Below are 20,899 nucleotides of genomic sequence, written 5' to 3'. Positions count from 1 at the left end.
TTTCATAGTCAATGTGTATGTCCAAGGAATACATTAAACCTGCAGAGGTGTATCGGAAACTAATACTGGTCTCACAGGGATTGCTTAAAGCACCGACTGTAAGGAGAGTCTCTATTCTTGTACCTATGACAGCATTGTGCCTTTTGTATTTAATTCCTATGCGATTTCTGTGTTTCATCGTCAATGTGAAGCTCCAAGGAATACATTGAACCTGCATTGGTGTATCGGAATCTAACACTGGTCTCACAGGCAATGCTCAAGACACCGACTGTAAGAACAATCTCTATTCTTGTACTTAAGGCGGCATTGTGCCTTTTGTATTTAATTCCGATGTAATATCGGTGTTTCATCGTCAATGTTTACGTCCAAGGAATACATTGAACCTGCGGTGCTGTATCGGAAACTAATACTGGTTTCACAGGGTATGCTCATAACACCGACTGTAAGAAGAGTCTCTATTCTTGTACATAAGGCGGCATTGTGCGTTTTGTATTTAATTCGAAAGCGATTTCTGTCTTTCATCGTGAATGTGATGGTCCAAGGAATACATTGTACCTGCAGTGGTGTATCGGAAACTAATACTGGTCTCACAGGGAATGCTCAAAGCTCCGACTGTAATAAGAATCTCTATTCTTGTACTTAAGCCGGCATTGTGCCTTTTGCATTTAATTCCCATGTGATTTCTGTGTTTCATCGTCAATGTGAAGATCCAAGGAATACATTGAACCAGCAGTGGTGTATCGGAAAATAATACTGGTCTCACAGGAAAGGATCAAAACACAGACTCTAAGAAGTCTCTCTCTTCTTGCACTTAAGGCGGCATTGTGCCTTTTGTATTTAATTACGATGTAAATACAATGTTTCATAGTCAATGTGTATGTCCAAGGAATACATTGAACCTGCAGAGGTGTAGCGGAAACTAATAGTTGTCTCACAGGGATTGCTTAAAGCGCCGACTGTAAGGAGAGTCTCTATTCTTGTACCTATGGCAGCATTGTGCCTTTTGTATTTAATTCCTATGCGATTTCTGTGTTTCATCGTCAATGTGAAGTTCCAAGGAATACATTGAACCTGCAGTGGTGTATCGGAAAATAATACTGGTCTCACAGGAACGGATCAAAGCCCAGACTCTAAGAAGCCACATTCCTCTTGAACTTAAGGCGGCATTGTGCCTTTTGTATTTAATTCCGATGTAATTTCAGTATTTCATCGACAATGTGTATGACCATGGAATACATTGAACCTGCAGTGGTGTATCGGAAACTAATACTGGTCTCACAGGAAAGGATCAAAGCACAGACTGTAAGAAGAGTCTCTATTCTTGTACTTAAGGCGGCATTGTGCCTTTTGTATTTAATTCCGATGCAATTTCTGTGTTTCATCGTCAATGTGAAGGTCAAAGGAATACATTGAATCTGCAGTGGTGTATCGGAAACTAATACTGGTCTCACAGGAAAGGATCAAAGCACAGTCTGTAAGAAGTGTCTCTATTCTTGTACTTAAGGCTTCATTGTGCCTTTTGTATTTAATTCCGATGCGCTTTCTGTGTTTCATCGTCCATGTGAATGTCGAAGGAATACATTGAGCCTGCAGTGGTGTATCGGAAACTAATACTGGTCTCACAGGGAATGCCCAGAAGCACCGAATGTAAGAAGAGTCTCTATTCTTGTACTTTAGGCGGCATTGTGCCTTTTGTATTTAATTCCGATGCGGTTTCTGTGTTTCATCGTCAATGTGAAAGTCCAAGGAATACATTGAACCTGCAGTGTTGTATCGGAAAATAATACTGGTCTCACAGGGAAGGATCAAAGCCCAGACTCAAAGAAGCCTCATTCCTCTTGCACTTAAGGCGGCATTGTGCCTTCTGTATTTAATTCCGATGTAATTTCAGTGTTTCATTGACAATGTGTATGTCCAAGGAATACATTGAACCTGCAGTGGTGTATCGGAAACTAATACTGGTCTCACAGGAAAGGATCAAAGCACAGACTGTAAGAAGAGTCTCTATTCTTGTACTTAAGGTTGCATTGTGCCTTTTGTATTTAATTCCGATACATTGAACCTGCAATGGTGTATCGGAAACTAATACTGGTCTCACAGGAAAGGATCCAAGTACAGACTGTAAGAAGAGTCTCTATTCTTGTACTTAAGGCTTCATTGTGCCTTTTGTATTTAATTCCGATGTGATTTCTGTGTTTCATCGTCAATGTGATTGTCGAAGGAATACATTGAACCTGCAGTGGTGTATCGGAAACTAATACTGGTCTCACAGGGGATGCTCAAAGCACCGACTGTAAGAAGAGTCTCTATTCTTGTACTTAAGGCGGCATTGTGCCTTATGTATTTAATTCGGATGCGATTTCTGTGTTTCATCGTCAATGTGAAGGTCCAAGGAATACATTGAACCTGCAGTGGTGTATCGGAAACTAATACTGGTCTCACAGGAAAGGATCAAAGCACAGACTCTAAGAAGTCTTACTGTTCTTGCACTTAAGGCGGCATTGTGGCTTTGGTATTGAATTCCGATGAAATTTCAGTGTTTCATCGTCAATGTGTATGGCCAAGGAATACATTGTACCTGCAGTGGTACATCGGAAACTAATACTGGTCTCACAGGGAATGCTCAAAGCATCGACTGTAAGAAGTGTCTCTATTCTTGTACTTAAGGCGGCATTGTTCCACTTGTATTTAATTCCGATGCGATTTCTGTGTTTCATCGTCAATGTGATGGTCCAAGTAATACATTGAACCTGCAGTGGTGTATCGGAAAATAATACTGGTCTCACAGGTAAGGATCAAAGCCCAGACTCTAAGAAGCCTCATTCCTCTCGCACTTAAGGCGGCATTGTGCCTTTTGTATTTAATTCCGATGTAATTTCAGTGTTTCATCGACAATGTGTATGTCCAAGGAATACATTGAACCTGCAGTGGTCTATCGGTAACTAATACTGGTCTCACAGGAAAGGATCAAAGCACAGACTGTAAGAAGAGTCTCTATTCTTGTACTTAACGTTGCATTGTGCCTTTTGTATTTAATTCCGATGCGATTTCTGTTTTTCATCGTCAATGTGAGGGTCAATGGAATACATTGTCCTGCAGTGGTGTATCGGAAAATAATACTGGTTTCACATTAAAGGATCAAAGCACAGACTGTAAGAAGAGTCTCTATTCTTGTACTTAAGGCGGCATTGTGCTCTTTGTATTTAATTCCGTTGCGATTTCTGTGTTTCATCGTCAATGTGAAGGTCAAAGGAATACATTGAACCTGCAGTGGTGTATCGGAAACTAATACTGGGCCCACAGGAAAGGATCAAAGCACAGACTGTAAGAAGAGTCTCTATTCTTGTACTTAAGGCGGCATTGTGCCTTATGTATTTAATTCCGAAGCGATTTCTGTGATTCATCGTCAATGTGGATGTCCAAGGAACACATTGAACCTGTAGTGGTGTATCGGAAACTAATACTGGTCTCACACTAAATGATCAAAGCACAGACTCTAAGAAGTCTTACTCTTCTTGCACTTAAGGCGGCATTTTGGCTTTGGTATTAAATTCCGATGTAATTTCAGTGTTTCATCGTCAATGTGTATGTCCAAGGAATACATTGAACCTGCAGTGGTACATCGGAAACTAATACTGGTCTCACAGGAAAGGATCAAAGCACAGACTGTAGGAATTGTCTCTATTCTTGTACTGAAGGCGGCATTGTGCCTTTTGTATTTAATTCCGATGCGGTTTCTGTGTTTCATCGTGAATGTGAAGGTCCAAGGAATACATTGAACCTGCAGTGTTGTATCGGAAACTAATACTGGTCTAACAGGGAATTCTCAAAGCACCGACTGTATGAAGAGTCTACATTCTCGTACCTAAGGTGGCATTTTGCCTTTTGTATCTAATTCCGATGCGATTTCTGTGTTTCATCGTCAATGTGAAGGTCAAAGGAATACATTGAACCTGCAGTGGTGTATCGGAAAATAATACTGGTCTCACAGGAAAGTATCAAAGCACAGACTGTAAGAAGAGTGTCTATTCTTGTACTTAAGGTTGCACTGTGCCTTTTGTATTTAATTCCGATGCGATTTCTGTGTTTCATCGTCAATGTGAGGGTCAATGGAATACATTGAACCTGCAGTGCTGTATCGGAAACTAATACTGGTCTCACAGGGAATGCTCAAAGCTCCGACTGTAATAAGAATCTCTATTCTTGTACTTAAGCCGGCATTGTGCCTTTTGCATTCAATTCCCATGTGATATCTGTGTTTCATCGTCAATGTGAAGATCCAAGGAATACATTGAACCAGCAGTGGTGTATCGGAAAATAATACTGGTCTCACAGGAAAGGATCAAAGCACAGACTCTAAGAAGTCTCTCTCTTCTTGCACTTAAGGCGGCATTGTGCCTTTTGTATTTAATTACATTGTAAATACAATGTTTCATAGTCAATGTGTATGTCCAAGGAATACATTGAACCTGCAGAGGTGTATCGGTAACTAATACTGGTCTCACAGGGATTGCTTAAAGCACCGACTGTAAGGAGAGTCTCTATTCTTGTACCTATGGCAGCATTGTGCCTTTTGTATTTAATTCCTATGCGATTTCTGTGTTTCATCGTCAATGTGAAGTTCCAAGGAATACATTGAACCTGCAGTGGTGTATCGGAAAATAATACTGGTCTCACAGGAAAGGATCAAAGCCCAGACTCTAAGAAGCCACATTCCTCTTGAACTTAAGGCGGCATTGTGCCTTTTGTATTTAATTCCGATGTAATTTCAGTATTTCATCGACAATGTGTATGACCAAGGAATACATTGAACCTGCAGTGGTGTATCGGAAACTAATACTGGTCTCACAGGAAAGGATCAAGGCACTGACTGTAAGAAGAGTCTGTATTCTTGTACTTAAGGTTGCATTGTGCCTTTTGTATTTAACTCCGATGCTATTTCTGTGTTTCATCGTCAATGTGAGGGTCAATGGAATACATTGAACTTGCAGTGGTGTATCGGAAACTAATACTGGTATCACAGGAAAGGATCAAAGCACAGACTGTAAGAAGAGTCTCTATTCTTGTACTTAAGGCGGCATTGTGCCTTTTGTATTTAATTCCGATGCGATTTCTGTGTTTCATCGTCAATGTGAAGGTCAAAGGAATACATTGAATCTGCAGTGGTGTATCGGAAACTAATACTGGTCTCACAGGAAAGGATCAAAGCACAGACTGTAAGAAGTGTCTCTATTCTTGTACTTAAGGCTTCATTGTGCCTTTTGTATTTAATTCCGATGCGCTTTCTGTGTTTCATCGTCCATGTGAATGTCGAAGGAATACATTGAGTCTGCAGTGGTGTATCGGAAACTAATACTGGTCTCACAGGGAATGCCCAGAAGCACCGAATGTAAGAAGAGTCTCTATTCTTGTACTTTAGGCGGCATTGTGCCTTTTGTATTTAATTCCGATGCGATTTCTGTGTTTCATCGTCAATGTGAAGGTCCAAGGAATTCATTGAACCTGCAGTGGTGTATCGGAAACTAATACTGGTCTCACAGGAAAGGATCAAAGTACAGACCCTAAGAAGTCTCACTCTTCTTGCACTTAAGGCGGCATTGTGGCTCTTGTATTTAATTCCGATGTAATTTCAGTGTTTCATCGTCAATGTGTATGTCCAGGGAATACATTGAACCTGCAGTGTTGTATCGGAAACTAATACTGGTCTAACAGGGAATTCTCAAAGCAGCGGCTGTATGAAGAGTCTAAATTCTTGTACCTAAGGCGGCATTGTGACTTTTGTATTTAATTCCGATGCGATCTCTGTGTGTCATCGTCAATGTGAAGGTCAAAGGAATACATAGAACCGGCAGTGGTGTATCGGAATCTAATACTGGTCTCACAGGGAATGCTCAAAGCATCGACTGTAAGAAATGTCTCTATTCTTGTACTTAAAGCGGCATTGTGCCATTTGTATTTAATTCCGATGCGATTTCTGTGTTTCATCGTCAATGTGAAGGTCCAAGGAATACATTGAACCTGCAGTGGTGTATCGGAAAATAATACTGGTCTCACAGGGAAGGATCATAGCCCGGACTCAAAGAAGCCTCATTCCTCTTGCACTTAAGGCGGCATTGTGACTTCTGTATTTAATTCCGATGTAATTTCAGTGTTTCATTGACAATGTGTATGTCCAAGGAATACATTGAACCTGCAGTGGTGTATCGGAAACTAATACTGGTCTCACAGGAAAGGATCAAAGCACAGACTGTAAGAAGAGTCTCTATTCTTGTACTTAAGGTTGCATTGTGCCTTTTGTGTTTAATTCCGATGCGATTTCTGTGTTTCATCGTCAATGTGAGGGTCAATGGAATACATTGAACCTGCAGTGGGGTATCGGAAACTAATACTGGTATCACAGGAAAGGATCAAAGCACAGAGTGTAAGAAGAGTCTCTATTCTTGTACTTATGGCGGCATTATGCCTTTTGTATTTAATTCCGATGCGATTTATGTGTTTCATCGTCAATGTGAAGGTCAAAGGAATACATTGAACCTGCAGTGGTGTATCGGAAACTAATACTGGTCTCACAGGGAATGCTCAAAGCATCGACTGTAAGAAGTGTCTCTATTCTTGTACTTAAGGCGGCATTGTGCCACTTGTATTTAATTCCGATGCGATTTCTGTGTTTCATCGTCAATGTGATGGTCCAAGTAATACTTTGAACCTGCAGTGGTGTATCGGAAAATAATACTGGTCTCACAGGTAAGGATCAAAGCCCAGACTCTAAGAAGCCTCATTCCTCTTGCACTTAAGTCGGCATTGTGCCTTTTGTATTTAATTCCGATGTAATTTCAGTGTTTCATCGACAATGTGTATGTCCAGGGAATACATTGAACCTGCAGTGGTCTATCGGTAACTAATACTGGTCTCACAGGAAAGGATCAAAGCACAGACAGTAAGAAGAGTCTCTATTCTTGTACTTAAGGTTGCGTTGTGCCTTTTGTATTTAATTCCGGTGCGATTTCTGTGTTTCATCGTCAATGTGAGGGTCAATGGAATACATTGACCTGCAGTGGTGCATCGGAAACTAATACTGGTCTCACAGGAAAGGATCAAAGCACAGATTGTAAGAAGAGTCTCTATTCTTGTCCTTAAGGCGGCATTGTGCCCTTTGTATTTAATTCCGTTGCGATTTCTGTGTTTCATCGTCAATGTGAAAGTCAAAGGAACACATTGAACCTGCAATGGTGTATCGGAAACTAATACTGGTCTCACAGGAAAGGATCAAAGCACAGACTGTAAGAAGAGTCTCTATTCTTGTACTTAAGGCTTCATTGTGCCTTTTGTATTTAATTCCGATGTGATTTCTGTGTTTCATCGTCAATGTGATTGTCGAAGGAATACATTGAACCTGCAGTGGTGTATCGGAAACTAATACTGGTCTCACAGGGAATGCTCAAAGCACCGACTGTAAGAAGAGTCTCTATTCTTGTACTTAAGGCGGCATTGTGCCTTATGTATTTAATTCCGATGCGATTTCTGTGTTTCATCGTCAATGTGAAGGTCCAAGGAATATATTGAACCTGCAGTGGTGTATAGGAAACTAATACTGGTCTCACAGGAAGGGATCAAAGCACAGACTCTAAGAAGTCTTACTGTTCTTGCACTTAAGGCGGCATTGTGGCTTTGGTATTGAATTCCGATGTAATTTCAGTGTTTCATCGTCAATGTGTATGTCCAAGGAATACATTGAACCTGCAGTGGTACATCGGAAACTAATACTGGTCTCACAGGGAATGCTAAAAGCATCGACTGTAAGAAGTGTCTCTATTCTTGTACTTAAGGCGGCATTGTTCCACTTGTATTTAATTCCGATGCGATTTCTGTGTTTCATCGTCAATGTGATGGTCCAAGTAATACATTGAATCTGCAGTGGTGTATCGGAAAATAATACTGGTCTCACAGGTAAGGATCAAAGCCCAGACCCTAAGAAGCCTCATTCCTCTTGCACTTAAGGCGGCATTGTGCCTTTTGTATTTAATTCCGATGTAATTTCAGTGTTTCATCGACAATGTGTATGTCCAGGGAATACATTGAACCTGCAGTGGTCTATCGGTAACTAATACTGGTCTCACAGGAAAGGATCAAAGCACAGACTGTAAGAAGAGTCCCTATTCTTGTACTTAAGGTTGCATTGTGCCTTCTGTATTTAATTCCGATGCGATTTCTGAGTTTCATCGTCAATGTGAGGGTCAATGGAATACATTGTCCTGCAGTGGTGTATCGGAAAATAATACTGGTTTCACAGGAAAGGATCAAAGCACAGACTGTAAGAAGAGTCTCTATTCTTGTACTTAAGGCGGCATTGTGCCCTTTGTATTTAATTCCGTTGCGATTTCTGTGTTTCATCGTCAATGTGAAGGTCAAAGGAATACATTGAACCTGCAGTGGTGTATCGGAAACTAATACTGGTCTCACAGGAAAGGATCAAAGCACAGACTGTAAGAAGAGTCTCTATTCTTGTACTTAGGGCGGCATTGTGCCTTATGTATTTAATTGTGAAGAGATTTCTGTGTTTCATCGTCAATGTGAAGGTCCAAGGAATTCATTGAACCTGCAGTGTTGTATCGGAAACTAATACTGGTCTAACAGGGAATTCTCAAAGCACCGACTGTATGAAGAGTCTACGTTCTTGTACCTAAGGTGGCATTTTGCCTTTTGTATTTAATTCCGATGCGATATCTGTGTGTCGTCGTCAATGTGAAGGTCAAAGGAATACATTGAACCTGCAGTGGTGTATCGAAAACTAATACTTGTCTCACAGGGAATGCTCAAAGCATCGACTGTAAGAAGTGTCTCAATTCTTGTACTTAAATCGGCATTGTGCCATTTGTATTTAATTCCGATGCGATTTCTGTGTTTCATCGTGAATGTGGAGGTCAAAGGAATACATTGAACCTGCAGTGGTGTATCGGAAAATAATACTGGTCTCACAGGAAAGTATCAAAGCACAGACTGTAAGAAGAGTGTCTATTCTTGTACTTAAGGTTGCACTGTGCATTTTGTATTTAATTCCGATGCGATTTCTGTATTTCATCGTCAATGTGAGGGTCAATGGAATACATTGAACCTGCTGTGGTGTATCGGAAACCAATACTGGTCTCACAGGAAAGGATCAAAGCACAGACTGTAAGAAGAATCTCTATTCTTGTACTTAAGGCGGTATTGTGCCTTTTGTATTTAATTCCGTTGCGATTTCTGTGTTTCATCGTCAATGTGAACGTCAAAGGAATACATTGAACCTGCAGTGGTGTATCGGAAACTAATACTGGTCTCACAGGAAAGGATCAAAGCACAGACACTAAGAAGTCTCACTCTTCATGCACTTAAGGCGGCATTGTGGCTTTTGTATTTAATTCCGATGTAATTTCAGTGTTTCATTGACAATGTGATGGTCCAAGGAATACATTGAACCTGCAGTGGTGAATCGGAAACTAATACTGGTCTCACAGGGAATGCTCAAAGCACCGACTGTAAGAAGAATCTCTATTCTTGTACTTAAGGCGGCATTGTGCCTTTTGCATTTAATTCCGATGTGATTTCTGTGTGTCATCGTCAATGTGAAGGTCAAAGTAATACAATGAACCTGCAGTGGTGTATCGGTAACTAATACTGGTCTCACAGGAAAGGAGCAAAGCCCAGACTCTAAGAAGCCTCATTCTTCTTGCACTTAAGGCGGCATTGTGCCTTTTGTATTTAATTCCGATATAATTTCAGTGTTTCATCGACAATGTGTATGTCCAAGGAATACATTGAACCTGCAGTGGTGTATCGGAAACTAATACAGGTCTCACAGGAAACGATCAAAGCACAGACTGTAAGAAGAGTCTCTATTCTTGTACTTAAGGCGGCATTGTGCCTTTTGTATTTAATTCCGATGCGATTTCTGTGTTTCATCGTCAATGTGAAGGTCCAACAATTACATTGAACCTGCAGTGGTGTATGGGAAACTAATACTGGTCGCACAGGGAATGCTCATAGCACCGAGTGTAAGAAGAGTCTCTATTCTTGTACTTAAGGCGGCATTGTGCTTTTTTTATGTAATTGCGATGGGATTTCTGTGTTTTATGGTCAATGTGAAAGTCCAAGTAATAAATTGAACCGGCAGTGGTGTATCGGAAACTAATACTGGTCTCACAGGGAATGCTCAATGCACTGACTGTAAGAAGAGTCTCTATTCTTGTACTTAAGGCGGCATTGTGACTTTTGTATTTAATTCCGTTGGGATTTCTGTGTTTCATCGTCAATGTGAAGGTCCAAGGAATTCATTGAACCTGCAGTGGTGTATCGGAAACTAATACTGGTCTCACAGGGAATGCTAAAAGCACCGACTGTAAGAAGAGTCTCTGTTCTTGTACTTAAGGCGGCATTGTGCCTTTTGTATGTAATTCCGATGCGATTTCTGTGTTTCATCGTAAACGTAATGGTCCAAGGAAAACATTGAACCTGCAGTAGTGTATCGGAAACTAATACTGGTCTCACAGGAAAGGATCAAAGCACCGACTGAAAGAAGAGTCTCTATTCGTGTTCTTAAGGCGGCATTGTGCCTTTTGTATTTAATTCCGATGCGATTTGTGTGTTCCTTCGTCACTGTTAACGTCCGAGGAATACATTGAACATGCAGTGGTGTATCGGAAACGAATACTGGTCTCACAGGAAAGTATCAAAGCACCGACTGTAAGAAGAGTCTCTATTCTTGTACCTAAGGCGGCATTGTTCCTTTTGTATTTAATTCCGATTCGATTTCCGTGTTTCATCGTCAATGTGAAGGTGAAAGTAATACATTGAACCTGCAGTGGTGTATCGGAAACAGATACTGGTCTCACAGGAAAGGATCAAAGCACAGACTCTAAGAAGTCTCACTCTTCTTGCACTTAAGGCAGCATTCTGGTTTTTGTATCTAATTCCGATGTAATTTCAGTGATTCATCGTCAATGTGTATGTCCAAGGAATACATTGAACCTGCAGTGGTACATCGGAAACTAATACTGGTCTCACAGGGAATGCTCCAAGCATCGACAGTAAGAAGTGTGTCTATTCTTGTACTTAAGGCGGCGTTGTGCCATTTGTATTTAATTCTGACGCGATTTCTGTGTTTTATCATCAATGTAAAGGTCCAAGGAATACATTGAACTTTCAGTGGTGTATCGGAAACTAATACTGGTCTCACAGGAAAGGATCAAAGCCCAGACTCTAAGAAGCCTCATTCCTCTTGCACTTATAGCGGCATTGTGCCTTTTGTATTTAATTCCGATATAATTTCAGTGTTTCATTGACAATGTGTATGTCCAAGAAATACATTGAACCTGCAGTGGTGAATCGGAAACTAATACTGGTCTAACAGGAAAGGATCAAAGCACAGACTGTAAGAAGTGTCTCTATTCCTGTACTTATGGCTGCATTGTGCCTTTTGTATTTAATTCCGATGCGATTTCTGTGTTTCATCGTGACTTTGAAGGTCCAAGGAATACATTGAACCTGCAGTGGTGTATCGGAAAATAATACTGGTCTCACAGGTAAGGATCAAAGCCCAGACCCTAAGAAGCCTCATTCCTCTTGCACTTAAGGCGGCATTGTGCCTTTTGTATTTAATTCCGATGTAATTTCAGTGTTTCATCGACAATGTGTATGTCCAGGGAATACATTGAACCTGCAGTGGTCTATCGGTAACTAATACTGGTCTCACAGGAAAGGATCAAAGCACAGACTGTAAGAAGAGTCTCTATTCTTGTACTTAAGGTTGCATTGTGCCTTCTGTATTTAATTCCGATGCGATTTCTGAGTTTCATCGTCAATGTGAGGGTCAATGGAATACATTGTCCTGCAGTGGTGTATCGGAAAATAATACTGGTTTCACAGGAAAGGATCAAAACACAGACTGTAAGAAGAGTCTCTATTCTTGTACTTAAGGCGGCATTGTGCCCTTTGTATTTAATTCCGTTGCGATTTCTGTGTTTCATCGTCAATGTGAAGGTCAAAGGAATACATTGAACCTGCAGTGGTGTATCGGAAACTAATACTGGTCTCACAGGAAAGGATCAAAGCACAGACTGTAAGAAGAGTCTCAATTCTTGTACTTAAGGCGGCATTGTGCCTTATGTATTTAAATCTGAAGAGATTTCTGTGTTTCATCGTCAATGTGAAGGTCCAAGGAATTCATTGAACCTGCAGTGTTGTATCGGAAACTAATACTGGTCTAACAGGGAATTCTCAAAGCACCGACTGTATGAAGAGTCTACATTCTTGTACCTAAGGTGGAATTTTGCCTTTTGTATTTAATTCCGATGCGATATCTGTGTGTCATCGTCAATGTGAAGGTCAAAGGAATACATTGAACCTGCAGTGGTGTATCGAAAACTAATACTTGTCTCACAGGGAATGCTCAAAGCATCGACTGTAAGAAGTGTCTCAATTCTTGTACTTAAATCGGCATTGTGCCATTTGTATTTAATTCCGATGCGATTTCTGTGTTTCATCGTGAATGTGGAGGTCAAAGGAATACATTGAACCTGCAGTGGTGTATCGGAAAATAATACTGGTCTCACAGGAAAGTATCAAAGCACAGACTGTAAGAAGAGTGTCTATTCTTGTACTTAAGGTTGCACTGTGCATTTTGTATTTAATTCCGATGCGATTTCTGTATTTCATCGTCAATGTGAGAGTCAATGGAATACATTGAACCTGCTGTGGTGTATCGGAAACCAATACTGGTCTCACAGGAAAGGATCAAAGCACAGACTGTAAGAAGAATCTCTATTCTTGTACTTAAGGCGGTATTGTGCATTTTGTATTTAATTCCGTTGCGATTTCTGTGTTTCATCGTCAATGTGAACGTCAAAGGAATACATTGAACCTGCAGTGGTGTATCGGTAACTAATACTGGTCTCACAGGAAAGGATCAAAGCACAGACACTAAGAAGTCTCACTCTTCATGCACTTAAGGCGGCATTGTGGCTTTTGTATTTAATTCCGATGTAATTTCAGTGTTTCATTGACAATATGTATGTCCAAGGAATACATTGAACCTGCAGTGGTGTATCGGAAACTAATACTGGTCTCAAAGGAAAGGAACAAAGCACAGACTGTAAGAAGTGTCTCTATTCTTGTACTTAAGGCGGCATTGTGCCTTTTGTATTTAATTCCGATGCGATTTCTGTGTTTCATCGTGAATGTGAAGGTCCAAGGAATGCATTGCACCTGCAGTGGTGTATCGGAAACTAATACTGGTCTCACAGGAAAGGATCAAAGCACAGACTGTAAGAAGGGTCTCTATTCTTGTACTTAAGGCGGCATTGTGCCTGTTGTATTTAATTCCGATGCGATTTCTGTGATTCATCGTCAATGTGAGGGTCAATGGAATACATTGAACCTGCAGTGGTGTATCGGAAACTAATACTCATCTTACAGGAAAGGATCAAAGCACAGACTGTAAGAAGAGTCTCAATTCTTGTACTTAAGGCGGCATTGTGCCTTTTGTATGTAATTCTGATGTAATTTCAGTGTTTCATCGTCAATGTGTATGTAAAAGGAATACATTGAACCTGCAGTGGTGTATCGGAAAGTAATACTGGTCACGGGGAATGCTCAAATAACCGACTGTAGGAAGAGTCTCTATACTTGTACGTAAGGCGGCATTGTGCCTTTTGTATTAAATTCCGATGCGACTTCTGTGTTTCATCGTCAACGTGAAGGTCAAAGGAATACATTGAACCTGCAGTGGTGTATCGGAAACTAATACTGGTCTCACAGGGAGTGCTCAAAGCACCGACTGTAAGAAGAATCTCTAATCTTGTACTTAAGGCGGCATTGTGGCATTTGTATTTAATTTCTATGCGATTTCTGTGTTTCATCGTCAATGTGAAGGTCCAAGGAATGCATTCAACCTGCAGTGGTGTATCGGAAACTAATACTGGTCTCACAGTGTATGCTCAAAACACCGACTGTAAGATGAGTCTCTATTCTTGTACTTAATTCGGCATTGTGCGTTTTGTATTTAATTCCAATGCGATTTCTGTCTTTCATCGTCAATGTGATGGTCCAAGGAATACATTGAACCTGCAGTGGTGAATCGGAAACTAATACTGGTCTCACAGGGAATGCTCAAAGCACCGACTGTAAGAAGAATCACTATTCTTGTACTTAAGGCGGCATTGTGCCTTTTGCATTTAATTCCGATGTGATTTCTGTGTGTCATCGTCAATGTGAAGGTCAAAGTAATACAATGAACCTGCAGTGGTGTATCGGTAACTACTACTGGTCTCACAGGAAAGGAGCAAAGCCCAGACTCTAAGAAGCCTCATTCATCTTGCACTTAAGGCGGCATTGTGCCTTTTGTATTTAATTCCGATATAATTTCAGTGTTTCATCGACAATGTGTATGTCCAAGGAATACATTGAACCTGCAGTGGTGTATCGGAAACTAATACAGGTCTCACAGGAAACGATCAAAGCACAGACTGTAAGAAGGGTCTCTATTCTTGTACTTAAGGCGGCATTGTGCCTTTTGTATTTAATTCCGATGCGATTTCTGTGTTTCATCGTCAATGTGAAGGTCCAACAATTACATTGAACCTGCAGTGGTGTATGGGAAACTAATACTGGTCGCACAGGGAATGCTCATAGCACCGAGTGTAAGAAGAGACTCTATTCTTGTACTTAAGGCGGTATTGTGGTTTTTTTATGTAATTGCGATGCGATTTCTGTGTTTTATGGTCAATGTGAAAGTCCAAGTAATAAATTGAACCGGCAGTGGTGTATCGGAAACTAATACTGGTCTCACAGGGAATGCTCAATGCACTGACTGTAAGAAGAGTCTCTATTCTTGTACTTAAGGCGGCATTGTGACTTTTGTATTTAATTCCGTTGGGATTTCTGTGTTTCATCGTCAATGTGAAGGTCCAAGGAATACATTGAACCTGCAGTGGTGTATCGGAAACTAATACTGGTCTCACAGGGAACGCTAAAAGCACCGACTGTAAGAAGAGTCTCTGTTCTTGTACTTAAGGCGGCATTGTGCCTTTTGTATGTAATTCCAATGCGATTTCTGTGTTTCATCGTAAACGTAATGGTCCAAGGAAAACATTGAACCTGCAGTAGTGTATCGGAAACTAATACTGGTCTCACAGGAAAGGATCAAAGCACCGACTGAAAGAAGAGTCTCTATTCGTGTTCTTAAGGCGGCATTGTGCCTTTTGTATTTAATTCCGATGCGATTTGTGTGTTCCTTCGTCACTGTTAACGTCCGAAGAATACATTGAACCTGCAGTGGTGTATCGGAAACGAATACTGGTCTCACAGGAAAGTATCAAAGCACCGACTGTAAGAAGAGTCTCTATTCTTGTACCTAAGGCGGCATTGTTCCTTTTGTATTTAATTCCGATTCGATTTCCGTGTTTCATCGTCAATGTGAAGGTGAAAGTAATACATTGAACCTGCAGTGGTGTATCGGAAACAGATACTGGTCTCACAGGAAAGGATCAAAGCACAGACTCTAAGAAGTCTCACTCTTCTTGCACTTAAGGCGGCATTCTGGCTTTTGTATCTAATTCCGATGTAATTTCAGTGATTCATCGTCAATGTGTATGTCCAAGGAATACATTGAACCTGCAGTGGTACATCGGAAACTAATACTGGTCTCACAGGGAATGCTCCAAGCATCGACAGTAAGAAGTGTGTCTATTCTTGTACTTAAGGCGGCGTTGTGCCATTTGTATTTAATTCTGACGCGATTTCTGTGTTTTATCATCAATGTAAAGGTCCAAGGAATACATTGAACTTTCAGTGGTGTATCGGAAACTAATACTGGTCTCACAGGAAAGGATCAAAGCCCAGACTCTAAGAAGCCTCATTCCTCTTGCACTTATAGCGGCATTGTGCCTTTTGTATTTAATTCCGATATAATTTCAGTGTTTCATTGACAATGTGTATGTCCAAGAAATACATTGAACCTGCAGTGGTGAATCGGAAACTAATACTGGTCTAACAGGAAAGGATCAAAGCACAGACTGTAAGAAGTGTCTCTATTCCTGTACTTATGGCTGCATTGTGCCTTTTGTATTTAATTCCGATGCGATTTCTGTGTTTCATCGTGACTTTGAAGGTCCAAGGAATACATTGAACCTGCAGTAGTGTATCGGAAACTAATACTGGTCTCACAGGAAAGGATCAAAACACCGACTGTAAGGAGAGTCTCTATTCTTGTACTTAAGGCGGCATTGTGCCTTTTGTATTTAATTCGGATACGATTTGTGTGTTTCATCGTCAATGTTTACGTCCAAGGAATACATTGAACCTACAGTGGTGTATCGGAAACTAATACTGGTCTCAGAGGAAAGGATCAAAGCACCGACTGTAAGAAGAGTCTCTATTCTTGTACCTAAGGCGGCAATATAATTTTTGTATTTAATTCCGATGCGATTTCTGTGGTTCATCGTCAATGTGAAGGTCAAAGGAATACATTGAACCTGCAGTGGTGTATCGGAAACTAATACTGGTCTCACAGGAAAGGATCAAAGCACAGACTGTAAGAAGAGTCTCAATTCTTGTACTTAAGGCGGCATTGTGTTTTTTGTATTTAATTCCGATGCGATTTCTGTGCTTCATCGTCAATGTGAAGGTCCATGGAATACATTGAACCTGCAGTGGTGTATCGGAAACTAATACTGGTCACACAGGGAATGCTCATAGCACAACAGAAAGAAGAGTCTCTATTCTTGTACTTAAGGCGGCATTGTGCCTTTTGTATTAAATTCCGATGCGATTTCTATGTTTCATCGTCAATGTGAAGGTCAAAGGAATACATTGACCCTGCAGTGGTGTATCGGAAACTAATACTGGTCTCACAGGAAAGGATCAATGCACAGACTCTAAGAAGTCTCACTCTTCTTGCACTTAAGGAGGCTTGGTGCCTTTTTTATTTAATTCCGATGTTATTTCAGTGTTTCATCGTCAATGTGTATGTCCCAGAAATACATTGAACCTGCAGTGGAGTGTCGGAATCTAATACTGGTCTCACAGGGAATGCTCAACGCACCGACTGTGAGAAGAATCTCTATGCTTGTACTTAAGGCGGCATTGTGCCTTTTGTATTTAATTCCGATGCGATTTCTGTGTTTCATCGTCAATGTGAAGGTCCAACAATTACATTGAACCTGCAGTGGTGTATGGGAAACTAATACTGGTCGCTCAGGGAATGCTCATAGCACCGACTGTAAGAAGAGTCTCTATTCTTGTACTTCAGGCGGCATTGGCCTTTTGTATTTAATTCTGATGTAATCTCAGTGTTTCATCGTCAATGTGTATGTCCAAGGAATACATTGAACCTGCAGAGGTGTATTGGAAACTAATACTGGTCTCACAGGGAATGCTCAAAGCACCGACTGTAAGAAGTGTCTCTATTCTTGTACTTAAGGCGGCATTGTGCCTTTTATATTTAATTCCGATCACATTTCTGTGTTTAATCGTCAATGTGAAGATCCAAGGAATACATTGAACCTGCAGTGGTGTATCGGAAACTAATACTGGTCTCACAGGGAATGCTCAAAGCTCCGACTGTAAGAAGAGTCTCTATTCTTGTACTTAAGGCGGCATTGTGCCTTTTGAATTTAATTCCGATGTAATTTATGTGTTTCATCGTCAATGCGTATGTCCAAGGAATACTTTGAAACTGCAGTGGTGTATCGGAACTAATACTAGTCTCACAGGAAAGGATCAAAGCACAGACTCTACGAAGTCTCACTCATCTTGCATTTAAAGCGGCATTGTGCCTTTTGCATTTAATTCCGATGTAATTTCTGTGTTTCATCGTCAATGTGTATGTCCAAGGAATACATTGAACCTGCAGTGGTGTATTGGAAACTAATACTGGTCTCACAGGGAATGCTCAAAGCACCGACTGTAAGAAGAGTCTCTATTCTTGTACTTAAGGCGGCATTGTGCCTTTTGTATTTAATTCCGATGCGATTTCTGTGTTTCATCTTCAATGTTATGGTCGAAGGAATACATTGCACCTGCAGTGGTGTATCCGAAATTTAAAACTGGGCTCACAGGGAATGCTCAAAGCGACGACTGTATGAAGAGTCTCTATTCTTGTACTTAAGGCGGCATTGTGCTTTTGTATTTAATTCCGATGCAATTTCTGTGTTTCATTGTCAATGTGAAGGTCCAAAGAATTCATTGAACGTGCAGTGGTGTATCGGAAACTAATACTGGTCTCACAGGAAATGCTCAAAGCACCGACTGTAAGAAGAGTCTCTATTCTTGTACTTAAGGCGGCATTGTGCTTTTTTTATGTAATTGCGATGCGATTTCTGTGTTTTATGGTCAATGTGAAAGTCCAAGTAATAAATTGAACCGGCAGTGGTGTATCGGAAACTAATACTGGTCTCACAGGGAATGCTCAATGCACTGACTGTAAGAAGAGTCTCTATTCTCGTACTTAAGGCGGCATTGTGACTTTTGTATTTAATTCCGTTGCGATTTCTGTGTTTCATCGTCAATGTGAAGGTCCAAGGAATACATTGAACCTGCAGTGGTGTATCGGAAACTAATACTGGTCTCACAGGGAATGCTAAAAGCACCGACTGTAAGAAGAGTCTCTGTTCTTGTACTTAAGGCGGCATTGTGCCTTTTGTATGTAATTCCGATGCGATTTCTGTGTTTCATCGTAAACGTGATGGTCCAAGGAAAACATTGAACCTGCAGTAGTGTATCGGAAACTAATACTGGTCTCACAGGAAAGGATCAAAGCACAGACTGAAAGAAGAGTCTCTATTCGTGTTCTTAAGGCGGCATTGTGCCTTTTGTATTTAATTCCGATGCGATTTGTGTGTTCCTTCGTCACTGTTTACGTCCAAGGAATACATTGAACCTGCAGTGATGTATCGGAAACGAATACTGGTCTCACAGGAAAGTATCAAAGCACCGACTGTAAGAAGAGTCTCTATTCTTGTACCTAAGACGGCATTGTTCCTTTTGTATTTAATTCCGATTCGATTTCCGTGTTTCATCGTCAATGTGAAGGTGAAAGTAATACATTGAACCTGCAGTGGTGTATCGGAAACAAATACTGGTCTCACAGGAAAGGATCAAAGCACAGACTCTAAGAAGTCTCACTCTTCTTGCACTCAAGGCGGCATTGTGGCTTTTGTATTTAATTCCGATGTAATTTCAGTGATTCATCGTCAATGTGTATGTCCAAGGAATACATTGAACCTGCAGTGGTACATCGGAAACTAATACTGGTCTCACAGGGAATGCTCCAAGCATCGACAGTAAGAAGTGTGTCTATTCTTGTACTTAAGGCGGCGTTGTGCCATTTGTATTTAATTCTGATGCGATTTCTGTGTTTTATCATCAATGTAAAGGTCCAAGGAATACATTGAACTTTCAGTGGTGTATCGGAAACTAATACTGGTCTCACAGGGAATGCTCAAAGCACCGACTGTAAGAAGAGTCTCTATTCTTGTACTTAAGGCGGCATTGTGCCTTTTGTATGTAATTCCGATGCGATTTCTGTATTTCATCGTAAATGTGATGGTCCAAGGAAAACATTGAACCTGCAGTAGTGTATAGGAAACTAATACTGGTCTCACAGGAAAGGATCAAAGCACAGTTTCAAAGAAGTCTCACTGTTGTTGCACTTAAGGCGGCATTGAGCCTTTTGTATTTAATTCCGATGCGATATCTGTGTTTCATCGTCAATGTGAAGGTCCAAGGATTACATTGAACCTGCAGTGGTGTATCGGAAACTAATACTGGTCTTACAGGGAATTCTCAGTGCACCGACTGTAAGAAGAGTCTCTATTCTTGTACTTAAGGCGGCATTGTGACATTTGTATTTAATTCCGTTGCGATTTCTGTGTTTCATCGTCAATGTGAAGGTCCAAAGAGTACATTGAACCTGCAGTGGTGTATCGGAAACTAATACTGGTCTCACAGGGAATGCTCAAAGCACCGACTATAAGAAGAGTCTCTATTCTTGTACTTATGGCGGCATTGTGCCGTTTGTATTTAATTCCGATGTGATTTCTGTGTTTCATCGTCAATGTGAACGTCCGAGGAAAACACTGAACCGGCAGTGGTGTTTCGGAATCTAAAACTGGTCTCTAAGGGAATGCTCAAAACACCGACTGTAAGAAGAGTCTGTATTCATGTACATAAGGTGACATTGTGATTTTTGTATTTAATTCCGGTGCGATTTCTGTGTTTCATCGTCAATGTGAAGGTCCAAGGCATACATTGAACCTGCAGTGGTGTATCGGAAACTAATACTGGTCTCACAGAAAAGGATCAAAGGACAGACTGTAAGAAGAGTCTCTATTCTTGTACTTAAGGCGGCATTGTGCCATTTGTATTTAATTCCGATACAATTTGTGTGTTTCATCGTCAATGTTTACGTCCAAGGAATACATTGAACTTGCAGTGGTGTTTCGGAAACTAATACTGGTCTCACAGGAGAGGATCAAATCACCGACTGTAAGATGAGTCTTTATTCTTGTACCTAAGGCGGCATTGTGCCTCTTGTATTTAATTCCGATGCGATTTCTGTGTTTCATCGTCAATGTGAAGGTCAAAGGAATACATTGAACCTGCAGTGGTGTATCGGAAACTAATACTGGTGTCACAGGAAAGGATCAAATCACAGACTGTAAGAAGAGTCTCTATTCTTGTACTTAAGGCGGCATTATAATTTTTGTATTTAATTCCGATGCGATTTCTGTGTTTCATCGTCAATGTAAAGGTCAAAGGAATACATTGAACCTGCAGTATTGTATCGGAAACTAATGCTGGTCTCACAGGAAAGGATCAAAGCACAGACTGTAAGAAGAGTCTCAATTCTTGTACTTAAGGCGGCATT

The sequence above is a fragment of the Schistocerca americana genome, unplaced genomic scaffold (genome assembly GCF_021461395.2).
Source record: "Schistocerca americana isolate TAMUIC-IGC-003095 unplaced genomic scaffold, iqSchAmer2.1 HiC_scaffold_13, whole genome shotgun sequence".
In the NCBI taxonomy this organism is placed as follows: Eukaryota; Metazoa; Arthropoda; class Insecta; order Orthoptera; family Acrididae; genus Schistocerca; species Schistocerca americana.
Note: the sequence above shows the minus strand (reverse complement) of the source record.